This window comes from Myotis lucifugus, unplaced genomic scaffold (assembly GCF_000147115.1).
Source record: "Myotis lucifugus unplaced genomic scaffold, Myoluc2.0 scaffold_9916, whole genome shotgun sequence".
Lineage (NCBI taxonomy): Eukaryota > Metazoa > Chordata > Mammalia > Chiroptera > Vespertilionidae > Myotis > Myotis lucifugus.
In genome coordinates this window covers 1-6,058 of record NW_005880964.1, presented here as the reverse complement: position 1 = coordinate 6,058, position 6,058 = coordinate 1, and the positions used below count along the sequence as shown (strand labels likewise).

General features: G+C 41.4%; 1 pseudogene; it reads left to right on the top strand.

Moving 5' to 3' along the window:
* Positions 1-3,022: 3,022 nt before the first annotated feature.
* LOC102422784 lies at positions 3,023-3,539 on the top strand (annotated as a pseudogene).
* The last annotated feature ends 2,519 nt before the right edge of the window (positions 3,540-6,058 follow it).

The window sequence follows — 6,058 nt, the reverse complement described above, 5'->3', positions numbered from 1 at the left end:
GAGTGACTGAAGCTCCCAACCATTCTTTTTTTTCTTTTTTTTTTTATTCTGGGCCCAGCTTTAGCTCTGAGGCCTTGCTGCTGAAAACATCGATACAATGTTGCGGTCCGGCTGGCTGAAGCCTGGCTGAATGAAAGCCGGTTTCTGGGGTTTTGTTTAGCTTCTTATTTGCAACATAGTACATAGTTGCTTAGAGTTGCAGCTGAGAGGCCGGCAAGTCAGGCGGGGAACGTTGGAGTCTGCAGTCACTGGAGCAAGCAAGCCTCCCTGCTCGCTTCAGTGCAGGGCTGCCGGCCGCCATCTTGGCTGACAGTTAATTTGCATAAGGATATGCTGATTAGCCAATGGGAAGCGTAGCGGTCGTATGCTAATTACCATGTTTCTCTTTTATTAGTGTAGATAGCTTGTCATCCCCTCCATCCCCCTGAGGCCTATAACTATTCTGTATTTGCTTGTCTAGCCCTCTTTAGGTTATAACCTCCTTCAAAGGACTGTCTTGTTCTCTCCTTTGTCTTTAGCTACTACTACAGTGACTGACCACACTTAAGTGTGCAATGAATATTTATTGGATAATCAATTACTTTCTCTGGTCTCCCTTGTTAACAGAAACTTGTCCATCATTAAAATTCAAGATCAAGTTCTCTGTAAAGACTTCTCATATTTTTTCACACTGTAGCAATCCCTCAGAATGCATAGCACTTACTATCTTTAGTGCTCTTTGAGAAGTTGGCCAGGAAATTACTTAGAGCATTTTTACTATTGGCGTTTTGCACAACTTAAAGTTTTGTGGGTGTAGGTGTCTCATCTCTAAACAGATTGCAAAATTCTTGAGAATGCCATTATCATTTTGTGATGCCCCACAGTATAATGGTCTCTTAAACCAGTGCTTAGCACATTATACGTGTTTAATAAATGTTAGCTATTAACAATGCCTAGCTAGTCCAGCGCCCCTTATATGGTCAATATGTACTGATTAATGAATGAATTGATAATGGGAAATCTAATGAAGACACCTTCAGAATATGCCAACCATTGCCCATTAGACACAATGCCCAAACCTACCCCCCAAGTGCCTTTAATGCTTCATGAGTCATTTCTCAGAGTGATTCCACCCTTCTGATCATGGCTGACCAAACCAGAACTGGTCATCTAACCTAGATTAGCCCATTATTGGGCAAGCCTATGATCAAAATGATGAATCAGAATAATCAGAGTCCTCTGTCATTGATTCAGTATGGGAAAACTAAGAGCCCTAAGTGGGTTTCAGTAGATGTTAAAGTGGGAAAGATGTTCAAGAGTCACAGCATGTAGACTGGACTGGAGTAGCCATTTCAGACCTTTTGCAAACCCAAGTGATAAGGGGGCAGAAACCCCAAGTAAGCAGAAAAGGTGGGTCAGTACAATGAGAAAAGGCTGCAGAAGGAAACAGAGCTTCCAAGGCAGCCGGAAACATATCCCTGAGGATCTTTTCCATTCTGGTTCCAGTTCTAATTCAGTTCATGCCTCTTTTTATCAGAACTCCCTTTGAAATTTCACATTATGTGTATTTTACCACAATTCAAACACACACACACACACACACACACAAAAACAAAAAACAAAAACAAAAAAAAACCTCCCTTCGACTTTAGTTGAGTTAGAGCGAAACTAAAAGGTTACCGATTTATAAATGTGAAACATCTAATTTTCCCTGAAGCAAGAACAGAGACTCACTCAGCAAGTAATGTCAATGGGATGAGGGGGTGGTAGGAGAGGGAGGTTGTGAGTAAATGAGAAGAGGAATCCAGGAACAGGGTTGGTGGTTCAAGTAGACATTGGTGGAGACAGGAAATGAACCCTTAGTGGCCTCAGCAAGCAGGAGGGGCCGGGATCTGCCCTCTGGCTACTTTATGTTACCTTCCCTCCGGTCTCCCCCGTGGTGTGCCTGCTTGCCTCTTTTTCACTAGCTTTTATTCTATGTCAAAGCTTCTACTCATTCATGCCTGGCCCTTCATGGCCCTTCATGGGCCAGAATGACACTCTAGCCTTTCTCGCCCCCAGACTGGAAATAGAGCATTATAAGCCCCAAATTCTTTCATTCCTCCTTGGTTAAAATACAAATGGAATCCATTTGCCATCGCTTTCAGTGATCTTAACTAAGAAGGCCAAAGGACTTTCCTTGTAATATTCAATATTGTTTTAATGGTTCTGAGGAACACTGACTTATAAACCCAAGACTATAAATATTTGTTAGTGAAAACCACATTTATTAGAATGTTTGTTGCACGGAATTGGCTTTGTTCACTTAAAGTTACAAACTATGTTTGCTCACCAAATCTGTGTAATTAACCACTGAAGAACACTTCATTTATTGGCCAAAATTAATTCAATATATACAAGTTGCTGTACAGATTTATTTATTTATTTTTAGTTAGGAATATTTTTAAAGGCATTTCCCCTTGCAAAAGTTATTTTGCAAGTAAAATTTAAAAGTGGTCCAGCCAGTGTTGCTCAGTGGTTGAGCATCGACCTATGAACCAGGAGGTCACAGTTCAAATCCCAATCAGGGAACATGCCCAGGTTGCAGGGTCAATCTCTAGTAGGAGGCATACAGGAAGCAGCCAAACAATGATTCTCTCATCATTGATGTTTCTATCTCTCTCCCTCTCCCTTCCTCTCTGAAATCAATAAAAAAAAAAAAAAAACATTTTAAAAAAATTAAAAGAAAAGTGACTCTGGCAGGTAGCCTTGTAAAACGGTTCCCAATGATCTTGCTTCCTGGTATTCACACTCTCTGTAATACCCCCCCCCCCGACCCCCGACCCCCACCCCCGCTTGGAGGGTGGGCTGGACTTAGTGACTTGCTTCTAATGAATGGAATGTGGAAAAAATGGAAGGATGTGGCTGTGGTGCCTGTGTGGTAGCTGCAGTAGCTGCCCAGAATCGGTGCCCTTAGGACGCCTTCCGCACCTTGACGCGGTCTGTCTGCACTAGCCGGTTTTGCTTCAGTGTCCTGTGCACACACTTTGCAAGCGACGGGGCCATGAGCCTGACCTCCATCATACAAGTTGAATGGATTGCAGCAGTTACCATTGCTGCTGGGACAGCCACAATTGGTTATCTAGCTTACAAAAAATTTTATGTTAAAGATCATCGCAACAAAACTATGATGAACCTACACATTCAGAAAGATAACCCCAAGGTCGTACATGCTTTTGACATGGAGGATTTGGGAGATAAAGCTGTGTACTGCCGTTGTTGGAGGTCCAAAAAGTTCCCATTCTGCGATGGATCCCACACAAAACACAATGAAGAGACTGGAGATAATGTGGGACCTCTGATCATTCAGAGAAAAGAAACCTAGATTGACAGTTTCCATGCTGCAAACCAAGTCATCCTGATTGTTTAATTAGAATGACTACCACTTTAGTCTAATTCACCTTCTCTGGGTTCTAGATGTGGTATATTACAAACTGCAGCTTTCATACTCATGTCATTTGCCTTACTTGTTGAACCATCGTGGTGCTCATTTGTTTAAACAAAGGAAAAAGTGAAACTGACCTCATGGCTTGTGGGTTATTTTGGTTTTGTAAGGATCTGTTTCTTTGCATTTAATATAATCACATTAGAAAGTAGTTGTATGTTCAAGTTAACATATTAAATTATTCTCAAAGTCGTGAAAAAAAGTGAAAGGATGTTATGATAGAATTCTTTGATATGTTGACTTGACTCAGCTACAGTTCTCAGTTATTCAATTACACGTTAATCTAGGTCAGCGGTTCTCAACCTGTGGGTCGCGACCCCTTTGGAGGTCGAACGACCCTTTCACAGGGGTCGCCTAAGACCATTGGAAAACACATATATAATTACATATTGTTTTGTGATTAATCACTATGCTTTAATTATGTTCAATTTATAACAATGAAAATACATCCTGCATATCAGATATTTACATTACGATTCATAACAGTAGCAAAATTATAGTTATGAAGTAGCAACGAAAATAATTTTATGGTTGGGGGTCACCACAACATGAGGAACTGTATTAAAGGGTCGCAGCATTAGTAAGGTTGAGAACCACTGATCTAGGTGTTACTGTGAAGGTATTAAATGTGATTAGAGCCCATAATCAGTTGACTTTAAGTAAGAGAGATCATCCTACAAAATCTGGGTGGATGAGATTCAGTCAGTTGAAAGGCCTTCAGTAGAGCTGTGGTTTCCCTGAAGAACAATTTTGGCCTGTGGCCTGCCACTCAGCCCACACCTACGAGCTCCAGCCTTTCCTTCCTGATGTCCTGCCTGCAGGTCTCTGACGTGCCTAGCCAGCCCTCAATCACAGAAGCCACTTCCTTTTGCTGAATCTCTTAGCGTATATCTCCTATTGATCCTGCTTCTCTGGTTGAACCCTGACTGACAGAGATGTCACTTGGAGATTAAGTTACAATGACTGACTTTCATCTTGCTTGCACTCTCTCCTTGGCTCTTCTAACATGTTTGCTCTGCCAGAGAGGGCCACCTGCAAGGAAATGAGAGAGGCCTCCAGCCAAGAGCTAGCCAGGATCTGACAGCCCAACAGTCCATGAAGGACTGAATCCTGTCAACAACCACATGAGTGAGATTAGAAGTGGGTCCTGCCCCAACTGAGCCTTGAGCTGACTACAGCCTCATGAGAGACCCTAAAGCAGAGGACCCAGCTGAGCCAGGCCCAGAAACCATGAAATAAAGTAATGTTTATTGTTGTATGAAGCCACTATATTAGGGGGTAATTTGTTATGCTATAATAAATAAATAATACAGATTGACACTAACAAATTTTTTTTTAAATAGATTTTTATTGATTTCAGAGAGAGGAAGGGAGAGGTAGAGAAAGATAGAAACACCAATGATGAAACAGAATCATTGATCAAGCCTGCAACCCAGGTATGTGCCTTGACCAGGAATTGAACTGTGACCTCCTGGTTCAGAGGTTGATGCTCAACCACTGAGCCATACCGGCCTGGCTCCAACAAATTGATTTTAAAATCCAGTGCAAAATATCATTCTTCCAGATAAACTTTTAGCCACAAATGACATCTGATTTGCTCCACATTTTCCAATTCATTTTTTCTAAAATAGAAGTTGAATTGACCCTGTACATCTAAAGAGAGACCTAATAACAGGCAATCAAATATGCCTGAACCTAGTCATTGGCTGTCTTTGGGTCAGGTGCTCATCCATGGTTCAGTCAGCTGTGGCGGTTGGGATGTGGAGTTTTGTGATTCAACCAAAAGCTGATGTTCTGCAAAAGCTGTGAGCGAGACAGTTTCTCTGAGAAGAGTGATGAGCCAATCCAGAATCATAATTTACATGCCTAACAGAGAGCCAGAATCACAGAACTATAAATATATCCAGCCAGAGGTGATATTCTAATATTTAACTAACTGCCCTAACCAGTTTGGCTCAGTGAATAGAGCACCGGCCTGCAGACTGAAGGGTCCCAGGTTCGATTCCAGTCAAGGGCATGTACCTTGGTTGCGGGCACATACCCAGTAGGGCATGTGCAGGAGGCAGCTGATCGATGTTTCTCTCTCATCGATGTTTCTAACTCTCTATCCCTCTCCCTTCCTCTCTGTAAAAAAAAAATCAATAAAATATATTAGATATATATATATATATACATATATATTAATAAAATATATTAAATATATATATAAGTATATATATATATATTTAACTAACCATATCGTAAAGGCACCACCCTTTCCAAATGGTCCTTGGCCAATTAGAAAGGATGCCCAATTGTATGTCTTCATGGTGTGTGCCAATGATTATCAGTCCTGCTATAAGCCCCAAACACCTTCACACACATTTATTTTCTTCAAGTGTTTAGAGACCAAAAGTGCTTAAAGAGCAGAAAAGGGGCCTTTTCAACTCCAAAAGAGATAAATATTAAAGACCTTAGTTTCTCAGCCAGGGCCTTCCTTCCTCTTTCCTTTTGGTGTCCTTGGCAGCTGTCAGCAATGCAACCCACATAGAGGGACTTGATATATGCAAAATTTCACTACATAGCAAATATCTGTGCTTTCTTCCTTTTGTAGAC